Below are 14,673 nucleotides of genomic sequence, written 5' to 3' on the forward strand. Positions count from 1 at the left end.
GGATCTGCCACTTAACTCATCACTTAGCACCCCCACGGTTCTTGGTTTGCTGATAAACCTTGAGTTCAGGCCGTGACAGACCCATACACACATCTGAGTCTGTATGTTTACAGCCTCACTGACTGCTGTGTGCCAACAAGCGTAGATTTTAGTAGGACATGTGCCAGACCTATAACTGACCCTGATGCCTTTGGCAGCTTAGAGAGATCTTCTTACAGACCTCCAGTGAAAGTCAGAGCTCTTGTTGTGACACAGGAGAGGTTTGAGTGCACAATAGATGTGGCCACAGTGCTGGAAAGCAGATAAACTTGGCTTCTGCTGATAAGTGCTGCTGCATTATAGAAAAGACAAGATACCAGCACCAAAAGAGACTTGTGTCTATTTGTTGATTAGTGATGGAATCACACACATTCAAAGCCTGGAGAGACCGATTAATATTGTATGTTGGTGTAATAAAATATGTTGTCTTTATATATCTGAGGGCCCAGTTTCCCTGCCAGTGCAATGCCAGCAGTAGCAGAAATGCAAATGGATGGTGTTTTTTTCTGATGTTGTTTTGTGCCTGTTTGCAAATCTCCTGGCGTGTTAACTCGTCGTTGCTGAGGTGGTTGGAGAGATGCAGCCAAGATGATATTTGGATGGTTCACACTGTAATTTCAGCTGCAAAAAACAGTCTTCCTATGCTGCTAAGATCACCTCTTAGCACAAACATTAGGCCATTTCCAAGAGATTCCCTTACAAAGCAAGTTCAACACACCAAGGCTATGTTTTCTGTATCTGAATCTATATTTCTTACTTGACCTTATCTATTATTCCTGGCTACAATCAACATCCCAACTAGCATAGATATTCCAGGAGTGATTATGTGATTTTCCATAGAATGATTGTCACCCTGAGGTTGTTTTGTATATATTGTTCTCTTATCTCTTATCTTGCTCCTGAGCAGAATAGGCCTGCAACAAGTTCCCATGGCAGTGTAGCCCTGTGAGAAGTGAACCGGCTTTTTGATACCAAATACTCACCGTTAATGCGGATAAGCCCAAATATAGCTACTTATCTGATCTTTTGTTCTTGTTATTTTAGAAAAGTGAAAGAGCAGTTGCTGCATGCCTGACCTTAAATGTCTTATTGAAGTAACAAACTTGTAAATTTACATAGAAATGGGGTCAGTGTGTACAGTTTGTTCATGAAGCAAAGCTCATTCATCATTAAAGTAAACAGCAGTTTTGGCTTTTGGTATCTCGTGTTCACGATACCCATTAGAGCAAACGTTATTGTTGCAGGTGTTACAACCAACAACTTTTACTTCGAAAGCGAACATTTGTGCCACACTGTTCACACCTGTTAGGAGTGAAGAGTCTGTGTCTTCCATGCAAGCTATGAGCGACCAGGGCTACCTGCTTGTGACCAAAACAGGGAGGTTTTTGCTGCAGCTGTCTAGAGGTGCAACATTTTACCATAGTAAAATGTGGTAGTTGCAGTAAGATTTGTCTAGTGGCTCTTTGAAGTAATAGTGTGCAGTTATTGCCACCCACACGCTGGTGGTCCTTTGATGGGGGGAAGCTGAGTTCATTCTTTGCATATCGAGTATCTGGTTTTCCACATTTTCCTCCTGGTCAGAAGCAGAAGCTAGCAGAATGCAATGTTTGGGTTCATGTGTGTATTTTATCATTCCTCTGCCTCCAGACAGCTTGCCCTTTGCTGTGCAATCTCAGTAATGATACAGAGGAGACTGTAAAGTGAATTAGGTGGAGTGATTGCTACCTCTTTCTCTTTCTCCTTCTCTTTCTTGTTTATTGCTTCTCTTACAGTGCAGAGTCACTGATTGACTGTCTCTGCAGCTGCACTTTAGCAAATTTAAGATTGGTGAGCCAGTCAGGCTTCAAGATGGCCAGTCCAATTGTATCACTGTGCACACATGCAGACCACGGTCAGCTCCCTACATCTGTGCCACACCCCATAAAGAAGGAGAAGCCTACTCCCATCCTGCACAGTCACTCTGACGCCTATGCAGATTAGTAGGAAAGCACAATCCTATTTTTAAAAATCACTGAGGCCACTGCACCTTAAAAAGCTGCTGTCACAGTCGGTGAAACCATTTTGAGCTCCATCATGCAGTGATGAGTCAGAGTCTGCAGACAAACATGGAAGAGCTGTTTTTGCGTTTCACAGGATTTCATCTCTCCTGCTACAGTAATGTCCACAAGCAACGCCTAGATTTAGTGTTTTTTCTTTGTGTGTTTACTATGTGCAGTTTATTGACATACAACAATAACACAGCATCATCAGTGCTTCATTCATGATGCATCCATAAAAATGCTTGTCTGTAAATCAAATCACAAAGCTATGGATTGTATGAAATGCCCTCATGCTCTTGCTTTTAAATGTTTGGGGTGTATCAGATCATTTCAGTAATTTTCCCAAACTAACAGTGCAACAAGAGTGCCAGCTTTGTGCTGCAACTTAGTGTGTGGAGATAAAAAGGTAGGCAAAAGCTCACTTTCACACTTTCCAGAGACAGTTATTGCTTGAGTAAATAATATGAATGCCTTTGAGACAAAGGTGCAAAAGTCTGAAAGTGTTTCCATTCACAGATTAGAGAAGCTTGGAGGAGTTAATAAGCTATTTGCATCAAGCTGGTATATCAGAACGCTTGTGTGACTGGACATTATCCTGTACATTTTAGTTCGTTTTCACATCTCAACTATCTAATACAAGCAAAATTTGACACTTTTTTTTAAAATTCACGATTACACTGACAGTGTCAAAGTAGAAAATGAATTAGAACTAGGGGTGCACTAATTGACCAGACAGGGACTGGAATTGACTGGTCATCCTCACACATGTCCAGTTGCGAGCTGGTCTGTTTCATGCATGTGGAACAGATGCATAACAGTGTAGATAGGCAAATAGTCATGTGCACAGTCACACTCAACATGATAGAATTAAAGTAAACTGCAGGGGAAAAAACATGAAAGCAATTGTGACAACAAATCACATCAGACTCATAATTCACCTTCACCCAGCTGAACATGGAAATTTAGGGAGGCTAATAAATTCTTAACATGCCTGTAATATAATTCTAAGTACCTGACATTTGTTTTGTTAAATATGTTGTATGAGCTTCTGTTTGGCAAAGAAAAAGATCTCTTTGAATTTGGGGGTTCAGCAACTCATTTTCAGTTAATTATTTACACCTGCTTCCAGAGTAAAGCACTATATTTTTAGCTATTTATAGAAGGTCCTGTAACTCACTGCAGATTGGGGGGGATTATAAAGAAATTGTGAAGTTTAATAATGTCTTTTATAATGAAAATTCAATTTTGCATTGAAGAAAGTTGACTTTTACTTGCACATGCTGTCATTTTTAGAGAGGAAGTTAGAATCTAAAAAAAAAATGGTATCTGTGGGTCACACTTGGAGAAAATCCAAAAATGGGATAGGCCAAAAAAATGCAGTTGATCCTTCTCTAATCAAAACAGGACAAAAACACAAAGTCTGTGCAGTTAAGTGATTAAATTATTTCTTCAGTGTAATAAAACATCGATTCCAGATGTTACACGGTTACTCTGAGACTGAGTTTGACTGGTTCTTTTTTCCTTTAGGCACTTTAGGACTTTCTTGTAGTGGTTCCACAGTGCAGTAGCTTACACCTTTGCAGATCCTTGGTTTGATCCTGGGAGAAGGCAAATCTCTTGAAGAATGTGTCAGGAAGTGCATCTGCCAAATCAAATATGCGGAACTCCCTCCTATGTTGATCCCTTGTAAATAAGGGGAGCAGCTTTTCTTTTATAACTGTCTTGTACATGTCAGGGTAATATTTGTTATGGTTAAAAATCCCAGAAGAAGAGTCTCTCGGTGGAGACAAGTGGAGATTATTTTGGCTACTACAGTTTCCAGGATCAAGAATGAAATATTAAGCTTGAAATGCTTTGGTGGTTTCAGTCTCCCTTTGAATTTCCTGATTGCTCCGTGTGTCTCTGTTATTGTTTTGGACCGTAACCACTGCTACCCTGTGGATGGGGCTATTAAACCAAATAAATCTAACAATATGTCTTAGACTGTTATATTTTATTGAAGGGGCTGTTGGTGTGTAAACAGGTGTGCGTCTACAACCTCTGCTGCTCTCAGCACCTTAAGCTGGAAGTTGACAGAAGTTAATTCAGGTAGAGAATAACTCTTAGTTATTTACTACCTACCTGTACTTGCACTGATTTATGCAATGAACAGATGGAATTGAATTCCCTCTCCTCTCATCACTCTTTCCCTCCATCACTCCTCCTCCTGACAAATGAATCTGCAGTAATCCCAGCTGTGCCCCCATTCAGTTTAGAGTCAGTCAGCCTTTCTGCAAACAAATCAGGGCCAAGATCCATCCAATGGAAACTGTGCCAGGCATCGACCCGAGCCTGGTAATTATCCAAAGGTTGAGAGTGGATTGTTTTGACTGTTTCTCACTCTTACTTTGTTATCTCTGCCACAGCGCTTTGCTGTCAGTTGGCCTTCCATGCCAGCAGGAACTTTTGTTATTGTTGACTGTGATGGCTGTGGTGCAGTCTGAGCTCTGATTCTGGACAAAGTGCAAATACAAAGTGCTGTGAATAGAAAAAATGAATAACACTTTTGGAATACTGAGTTTTTTTCTAAGTTGGGTTTACTTTACACAAGTCTAAATTACATTCTTGTTTATTGCATGGCTCAAAAAAGCAACAGATTCACAGATTTCTGTTAGACTCTACATTAACTCTTTGAACTTGTCACAGTTCATTTTTGGATTTAGTCCTCTTTGGTCCCTGACCATCTCCACTATGCTTAGGGATGTAGAAGCTCCATTCATATTGTTGCTATGATAGTTGTTTAGGGCTCTGATAGTATGTTTGGGCTAGTTGTCATGCTACAGAGGGAATTTCACCTCCCTGATGGTATTGCATGATAGATATGAGTCAAAAATGAGTAAAATTGCTTCACATTGCTGCATATTTGAGACATACATTAGTTTTGAAGAAGTAGGAGAGTAGAAGTAGAAGGAACAAAGTAGAAGAGGAAAAGAGCAGAACAGTTCAAGATTGAGAAATGTGGAAATGTTTTAAGAGACATTTTAAGTTGGGTTGTGTAGCAGTAAACACAGGTACAGTGTAAATATGCTGTATAAAGTCTGCAACCAAAATACTTGGCAAGAGGCCGCCTGCATAGTAAATCTGATGTGATTTTCAGCTCAGGTTGCATATACTGTTGTATATGGTTTGTCTAACTGAGCCAAAATGAAGTTCAAATGGAAAATCAAAAGAAAAAAGGGAAGCTCTTTCCACGAAATACAAACCAAATCAGATGACTAGTTAATTAACATGTTGTATAAAAGTGTAAAGTTGATGGGGAAATAAAATGTGCTGAGGATACTCAAAGGAAGCACTGCACTTGGTTGTTCATGAGAAAGTAAACTTTTTATATTAATTGAAATTATTGCTGAACAAAATGATTGTATGGCCAGAGTTTATATGCAGCTTGTCCATCAGGTCCCAAACCCTTTCCAAGTTTGCTGTTTGTTAGTTTTCATTGCGTTGTGTTACTGACAGCTTTGGAGAGATGACGGTTATTCTGGCCTGACAGGCCTTAAACAATAAATCTCAGGGACTTTTCCCTTGCTGTGTCTTAGAATACAAGATGTACTGAAACAGTTGGAGGTAAAATCCGAGGCGTTTCCCTGAAATCACAAGTGTTTGTGAGTCTTTGGAATTTTCTTTTCTTTTCTTTGGCATCATGTGGTCCTTTATGAAAATTTCAAAACCATGTTACAACATGTGCTGTACTTCTGTTGTGTTCTTGACACATAACTGTTGTTTTCAGTTTCACTCAGTCAGATGTATCTGAAACTTTGTGTGGTGTTAATGATTACATAGATTAGCTTATTATATTAAAATAAGTTAAATAATGAAATATAGGCATTTGTGCACATAGTTTTTCATTTGAACTGTTCAGCAGATTTAGGTTGAGTGAGGGTATAACCTTATTAGTGGTATACAAATGTTGCTTTTCATTTTTAGTTACTATTAAGTAATACTTGTGTTTGGGTTGGCTGTAAAACCAGTGGAAAGTCCCAGATCTACACTGAACTTTACCAACTCCCACTGGTCTGATGTGTCTTGTGTGTACATGGGAGTCTGCCAGTTGTTTCTGTAAATGCCTGATGATTCTTTTGCCACTAAGTGAGGACAGATACATCTAATGTGTTGCCAAAACATATGTTTAAGATGCTGCAGTTCAGATTGAGAACAGCCGTTGATCTCATCAGTAACTAACTGGTTTAAAGCTCTCTTTCAGCATGTTGTAATCTCTTTAATTTGCATCGTATTTTGAAGTCTAAATATGAACTCCCTCTCAGAGGCCAGGTTCTCACACTGTGCCCTGTTTGATGGCAGGAAATAGATTATGTTACAATCACTTCCCTGTTTTAAATATTTTAATCAGACATAGTAATCTGCAAATGGCCTTCAGTAAAATGTGTTAAGACACTTGTTTATCATTTCCTCTTCCCGGTGTGGAAACACTGACGAGAACAGCCACCTCTGTGGACTGAATTTCCCCCCGTAGGGTAACTGTGGGCTGTTGGGTTTCACTTCTGAGTTCTGTGCCTGCAGCTTGGACTGAACTTAACTTTTGCTTTCTGCAAAGAGGCCAGTTTAGTGTCACACACTATACAGGTTACTGATGCAGTTTTTCACTCCTGTTGCTAATTCTTTGTAGTTGAATACCTCACGGATTGTATTTAGTTCTTTGTTTTACAGCAGTTTGTATGTAGATTTATCTAAAGTTGATTAAAGTCCCAAACCTTGCTTTGCTTACAGCTGGAAATATATTACAGAATATTTCAGACTTCCCAGCGTTCATCTGGTAATTGGGTTAACATCTCTGCATCGCTTCCACAGAGTGTAATAATTTAAGGAAGTTTGTTTTATTACTCATGAAATCAGCTTCTTAAAGAATATAACACAATCCTAATTAAAAGGATATTTACTTCATAACATACTTGTTGTATCCTATTCTACTGACATTTCTGAGAAAAAACTCAGTTCATAATTTTCTAGTGACATCACGGCATTATAAAAATAACCACCTGGTGAACAGAGGGTGAATTTCCTCCACTGCATGACAGTAACTTTATCAGATGGGAATTCAAATACTTAATGACTGCTCACTGAGCTTGCTGAGTATGAGTAGAGTACGCTCCTGCATGCAGACAAATAAGCACAGTAGCAATCCCTCCCCTTTTCTCAATTTGTAAGCAGTGACAGTTAAGCTGAAGTTTTCATTGGATTTCTATAGTGAAATTTGATCATAATATTAAACCTGGTCAGAACTGCGCAAGTAACCATGAAGCTAACAGTCGATGAATCAGCATTACTTAGTTATATAATTAACTAAGTAGTATTCTGCATACTAAGACAGTCAAGATATTTTTTTGTTTGTTTCTTTTTGTTTGTTTTTCTCTGCCTTGGATCATGAATAACAGAAATATTTGCCTATTCAGATAGACACTATAGTGTATTATAATGCTTCTTTTGGAGGATCAGGTTTCTTAGTGACTCTGGTCCATGTTTCCGTGACAGTGCCACGCAGATTTGTTGGCTGAACATTCATAATGCAAATCACCTGTTCTGCGACATCACAAAGATGCTGTATTAATTTGAGATTTGAAAATAAGACCTCACTTTCCGGTTCTAAGTTGACAGGAGTGGCACAAAGTGTGGTTTTTCTTTCAGCGAGTTCTGAAATGCAAAACTAGCCCATGTGGAATCAACAACCATGGCACCTTCAAAGTCACTTAAATCACCTTTCTTCCTGATCATAAAGCTCACTTTGAACTTCAGAGGTCATCTTGACCGTGTACATGCCTAAATGCATGCTATATGCATCCTGGCATGTGACTGGCTAATTAGACATTTAACAACAGCTTAAATAGGTATACCTAAAAAGTGTCCAGTGAGTGTAACTAACCATACTTTTGTACACTTTACATCCTGGCTACAGTGTCACAAGTGAGATTGTTAAGCGGGTATAAAGGTTAAAGTTAAAGAATCCCAGGAGCTCTGTCTCTGACTTAGCATTAACATATATCTGTGAGAACTGTGTATGCTTTGTTATATAATTTGTTTACATTTCTGTGTGAAAACCTTTACTGATTATTTTCCTAGAGCTTCAGTCTCTCCTACCAACAAAAAACCCTGCTTGGTTAATGCTGACTTGGCCTAGGACCTTTTGCAAGAGACAATCTTTATATTGAATCTTGACTCACATGTACTGTGTATTGCTATTAGATTAGCAAAGTTTGGAATATTATAAAAGCTGTTCGTCACTAGACCTTCCAATAATCACATTATTAAGGTAACATGAATCTATCATATGCTTGCCTGGCAGCTGTCTCTCACTGCAGTCTGTCTCCACCACTTTAGCGTGAATTGGTCTGAATGTCTATTAATATCTGTACAGTACACACTCAGATGGTCCTCCAGCACCAGTCTAAAGTGAGACTTGGACTTCTTGGCATGCACGACATGTTTGTGCCGAACTGTTCTGTACAAGCTAAGATGGGAAAAGCGCAATAGGACACACCTATTTTACAGTAAATGTAACAAGGAGCTGTCTCTGAACTTTTTTTCAACTTTATGTGGTGAAATTCTTCCTGTTGTAATCTGACATTAGCATAGGACAAGACTTAAAAAGTATTTACTATTTAGTTATGCATTTCCATCTATCTGCAGGATGTTGAATGAAGCTTTAGTTGGTCAGAAAAAACACTTAAAATAAAATATGAATTATTATATTAAACAGTTTTTAAAGGTTCAACTTCCAAAATGTTTGCTGCTATTACATTATTATTTTTAGGCTGTATTATTTTTACTTGGGTTTGACTAGTTTTGTTGATTTGGTTGAATAGTAAGCTTGTGGCTTGCTTTCACTGTGGTTTGCTTTACTATTAATATTTGAGATTTGAAAAGAATCAGTAATTGCATTTTTATCAAGTTTTTTTGTTTAAAGGAAGAAAATAACAAGCCCAGTGCATTCACTTTACCTAGTTCAGCACAACACTAAATTAAACATGCAACACAAACAAATTAGTCCAACCTAAAAAAAACCAAAAAACTTTCCATAGCATAACATTCAATAAGTCAGGCCTGTTGCCGCTTTCAAAATGTGATTACAGGAATAGGGGGAGAGGGAAGGAATTCTCTGAAGACGCCATGGGGGGTTGGGCGGAGGGGGTGCGAAGCAGCCGGCAAGCTGACAGCGTGTACAAGAGTGGGCTGGGCCAAACAGGAAACGATGATGTCATAGCAAAAGTGAGCGAGAGAGAAGGGGAAGGCAGAGTGGTTGGGGGGGGAGAGGAGGAGTGGCACTGATTCAGAGATGAGCTCAGCTCCATAGGCGTGGGCTGCTCGCTCTCTCCTCCCCCTCTCAGTGCTCTCTTGCTGCCTGCTTTGGCTGCTGCCAGTGTTTTGTTATGACAGCGGGGGAAATCGCCTGCCTCAGTAGAATGAACTAGAACAGCGAAGAGGAGAGACGCCGGCTCCCGTTGACATGGTGGGAGATTTATTTTTCTGGAGCTTCTGCTGTCTCAGGCTGTGGAAAAGGGATAAGAAGGTGAGCCTATTCGCTGATGCTGATGCTGACACTCTGGATGCCTTCTGAGTGATTTATAGTATTCATGAGCCGGCGGGGAGGCAGCGAAGCAGGTCTCCAAGCTGGTTCAGATAGTTTGCCGGTTGCTTCTGCACAGTCTTGTTCCAGCATGCCTCTTTAATGTTAAAGCCAGAGCATGAAATATGGTGTGTTTTGTGTGTCCCTTTAAACTGGGTCAGTGTATTGCTTTTTTCTAATTACAGATATGCGTCTTTTTTCTGCTCCAGTGTCATGAAAATGTGATGAGCCATGGCACACATGCTATTTTTAGGATGCGTTCTTCCTCACATAAAAGTGCTAGCACATTCAAAAAGATTATTTTTAAAAATCACTGTCAGGACATTTTCATTTATATATTTATTTTTTATGAAAGTGGATTTGAGACTTGCAGAAAGAGAGGGAGGGGGGCCGACAGGCTGAATAGCAGCTTTCCAAAGCGGAGGCCAGGGTATGCTGTGGCACTGTACGGTTTGTGACAGTAGGGGGTTTCCATTCAGACAGCATCAATGTGACCCACTGTCTTCCCTGTCAGCCTTTCAGTCTAATTATGTTTGCTTAAATGATGTATACTGTAGCTTCATCATCTTTTTTACTTGATTTCTGTTTAGCCAGCTTTGATTACAGTTTTGTGCAGCATCGTGATCATACTCTGTGTGTTTAAGCTTTAGGAAATCCCTTTGACAGACTTTAGTATTTGACCCAGTTGTAGCTCAATCTCAGTGCAGCAAATCAGGTATCAGATACACATGCTCTTCTGACTATTCCCCCACATGATGTCATTTTTTAAAAACACAGCTATTAAAATTTTGTTTTGCTTTCAGTGAACTCAATCACATATGGACTGCGTATTTCTGTTTAGCTCATGCAGGATGCCTCAGAGGAAAGTTCATTACATCAAGGACGGGTTTAAGCAAAGCCAGATCTCCTATAGTCCTGTGAGTCCATTCAGAGTCACCCTTTGCGTTGTTGATATGAGGTCATTCTTTCACATTTTGCAAGAGTGTTGTTAAGTCAGAGGATCCAAGCGGTGCTTCTAGCTGCAGGGGTTCAGTTTCAGAATGGGTGCACCTTTATTCATGTTTGGTGTGTATGCCTAGGAAATTTGTACAAATAGTCAATGGTTTGGATATTCAGACCTGCAAGTGCCTAGTGATGGTGTCCTTTGACTGTGTTCCTGTGGTGTCCCAGAGGCATCAGATTTCCACTAATGTATTCCTTAAATAGATAAGTTAAAAAACAATATATTCAAATATATTCAAGTTTTTTCTCATCAAACATCTCACATTTACTTTGCTGTTAATATAGTTTCATAAAAATCATTATGTCTTCACTTTAGACGTGAGATCAGTGTGTCAACTTCCCAGTGCTTTGGCCCTGCTGATTTCTAGAAAGTTCTTCACGTCTGCGATCACACATGTGATGTTTGTGGTCCTTTGTATTCACTGCTGTATAAGGCTTTGTATAAGGCTTTCATTAGTAAACATAATCAGTGAGGAAAATGTGAAATGATGTGATGGAAATGGAAAAATGTCACAAAGAAGATATGAAAGATCTTGAGGCAAAACCAGAGCAAAACAGGCACTAAATGATTTGGGTTGGAACATGACGTATGAAATAGAAATGAGAGACTGTCAACTGTAAAAACGTGTCTTTTAAATTTTATATAAGGAACTTCCGCCACTGGTCTGCCTTAGTTTTTGCAGCCCATGTGTTTGTAACATAATCTACATGCTAATTATAACTTTATTTACTCAGACCTCAGTGTTGTTGTTTTATCTGTCACTGAGAGTATTACACTGTTGTAAATTCCTAAAAAACAACCTCCAAGGGTCACTTCACATTCCACAGCCACTCTAAGGTTGCACTTATAAATCATTGAAAAACAAACAAAGTTTGAAGGCTACATTAACCTAAAAGTGTCTGTGGGTGACGGTCACACGTTGGTGGTAATGAGGTAACACTCGAAACTACTTAGAAATTTTTCTTCCCCATCACCTCATCAGTACTTCTTCACCAGAAAAACCCCGCAGACTGCAACCACTTAATCATGTGGTGATAATGTATGCTAAACTGTTTAAGGAGTGAGCTCTTTAAACTTGAGGGATCCTCAGTGTTTGGAGAAAATTCAGATAATAGAATTTAAAAAAAAAAAACGAAAGTACTGATGTGTCAGACAGTAGATACTTTTTATCTACATATAGTGTGATATAGTAAAAACAAGATGATGAGGTCATTGTGAAGAAACTTTCCAGCAATGAGTTTCACAATTTAACATGAAGACTCTCCTTGATTCTGTTTCACACGCTGATGATGAAATTCTGCTACTAAATTAAAGGCTTCTCTCCAAACATGACTTTTGTTAGATTCACTTGTATGCGCTCTTCTAACATTTAGCCTATGTGTTGTAAGATTTACCCAGCTTGGTTAAAACTTGTTTAAAACTTGTTTCAAGTGCCCAGTTCCCCAGACATGGATTAGCCAGAACACAAAATTATTATTTTTTTTTTTTACCTGGGATTAGGCTTAATCCACATCTCGGAAAGAAGCTAAAAAATAGTTTTGATGTAGAGATGAGTCATTCAATTCAATTCAAGTCATTTCAGTTAAATTCTGTGTTATTTATATGCCGCTTAATCACAACAACAGCGGCCTCAAGGTGCTTTATAATGTCTACAGTAACAGAGAGAAAACGTCAACAATCGAACAACCCCTATGAGCAAACACTTGGTGACGGTGGAAAGCAAAAACTCTGTTTTAACGGGAAGAAAACCAGGTTAAGGGAAAGAGAAGCCATCTGCCGTGATCGGACACAAGGCAGACTGTAGAAGAGAACCAGCGTTTAATAACTCTTATGATTAAACTTAGTAACAAATAATGTACCCAACTTTTTGGCAACTGTAGTTGTTGTGTAGCTAACTTGTATCAGTTTGCTGAATATTAAATTAATTGAGAAGATTAAATAAGCTAATTTCAAGTTACAGTGCACTAGGCTGTTAATGACACCAAACAAACCAACTTCCTTCATGAATGTTTTATATAGAATCACATATATATGTAGAAGAAATTAGCATTAAAACTGCACTTTCAGTAAACTCCACACTCTTTAAAAACATCATTGGTATAAACATTTGAGCACAGAAGCAACAAAGACCTCAACTGTTCTTTAGCTTCATTTCTCTCTGTCGTCCCATGGCGCACGTGGCAGCAGAGTAACGGCAGCTTGACCCGGTTACTCCTGGACCCCGTGGACCCACTTCCTCTCCCCCCCGGGCAGACATGTGTTCTCTGTTTGGTTTGTGTTCACTCGAAGAGGACACGAGGCTAACGCACAGCATCGCACAGCATCGCACACTCTCTTGAGCATGACTATGAGCTAATGCAGACTCGACACACACCCACAGACCTTATGTCAGGATAGGATGTGGAACCAGTGGTGTATTAATGCATTTGGTGTTTCTCAAACCTTTTTTTCTTTTTTTTTCCATTGAGTGATTTCGTATTTCATCTTTTGTCCTTTATTTTTAATCTCTCAATCCACACTTTAGAGGGAGACCACGTCCTAAGTGTGAGGGGAGCAGCTGTCGCCTGTCACATGCGGGTTTAAAGAGGGTGTGTGTGTCTGTTGTGTCTGCATAGCAAGCAAATGGCCGCCACAGAGTCAGGGCGTGCAGAGCCACACGTCCGTTTCATCTCCGTCCAGCTGTCCTCTCTTCCTGTCTTCTTAATTTATTTGCAGGGCTGCACCTAAGAGAAATCTACACCTAAGAGAAAATGTGGCGCTAAAAATAATCACTTTACAATGATCTCCCATTCTCACAGCACTTGCTGCTTTAGGTTGTGTTTACATGTCCTTTCGAAGTCACGGTGTAATTTTTATGGCTCCTCTTTTTGTGACTGCTTAGTTGACGAATAAAGAAATTAAGCTGGTCGATTAACCTCGCAGCTGCCTCGTTCCCTGTGTCCATTACAGAGCCTATTTTCTATTTTCTTCTCTTTTGTTCTTAGGATACAAGTTGACTCTTATTCTCCTGTTAGTGGACTCTAACTTTTGTTGTTTTTAACTTCAAAAGCAGAAACTGAAATATTTAACATACAAATAAGTCAGGATGGGGGTATATTTTATTGCTGTGTAGCTGGAAGGAGCTGAATTACTTTAAAAAGCCATAAATTAATTGCGGGGTCTCCCTTGCTGCAGCCCAAGGCCTCAACATGTGTTTACTTGTTTGTGTGTCTTCACTGCTGTTTTCCCAGGAGAGAGGAGTAGTCGACATATGGCTGTAGACGGAGGTTTTCATTGATTCTTTGATCTTCACTTTTCCCCTCTCTGTTTTTAAGTTTACTACCATTTAAAAGTAGTTCTGCTTAGAGGCTGATTCAGGTTTGCAGGTTTGCAGCCATGAGTCCTTTTTATAATGACCTGAATCATATGCAGTATTGCAGGGGCACAGTCAACGTTAATATTTCATCAGGTATTCTGGTGATTATTTCTCCACTAGTTTATCAGAAAGTTAAATAACAGAACAGCTGAATGAGTAAATTCTGTTTGCATGTGATTGATTATTCTTTGTCCAGCTCTCCTCCATGCGGTGCCCCTTCTTAGTCCTCCTGTATCTCATTAGCATTGTAAATCAGTGCAGTTGAGGAGTGCTGTCAAGGGGTCCACTCCCTCCAAAAATTTCTGCCACTAAAAGCAAAAAATGGACTAACAAGCACAGCCTCTGGGGAGCAAATGGCTCTCATGGGCTTGACCTTAGGTACTTAATTTCATGTCTCATGTTTAATCATTAAGCCTTTGAGTGGGTGGGTCGTTTGCATGGACAGGCGCCACATTACCTGAAGGAGTCGATAATGATACATCGAAGGCTACTTAATCAATTATTTTAGTCGATGAGTGTCGCAACAAGCAAGGACAGAGAGCGGCATTAAAAGTGGGGGTGTTGATGCTTGATTTTTCTGGTCATTTTAGTGGTCTCTGGTCTGAGGAACACCCAGAGCTTC

At 39.5% G+C, this 14,673-nt stretch overlaps 1 protein-coding gene and 1 long non-coding RNA gene across 2 annotated transcripts in view; both read left to right on the forward strand.

Moving 5' to 3' along the window:
• Window positions 1–14,509, forward strand: LOC146503991 (uncharacterized). Its single transcript, XR_014868866.1, has 2 exons — window positions 1–12,594; window positions 12,630–14,509. It is a non-coding gene; the product is annotated as an uncharacterized LOC146503991 (long non-coding RNA).
• limk1a (LIM domain kinase 1a) overlaps window positions 1–14,673 on the forward strand; it is a 61,139-nt gene that overhangs the window by 38,149 nt on the left and 8,317 nt on the right.

The sequence above is a fragment of the Neolamprologus multifasciatus genome, chromosome 14 (genome assembly GCF_963576455.1).
Source record: "Neolamprologus multifasciatus chromosome 14, fNeoMul1.2, whole genome shotgun sequence".
Lineage (NCBI taxonomy): Eukaryota > Metazoa > Chordata > Actinopteri > Cichliformes > Cichlidae > Neolamprologus > Neolamprologus multifasciatus.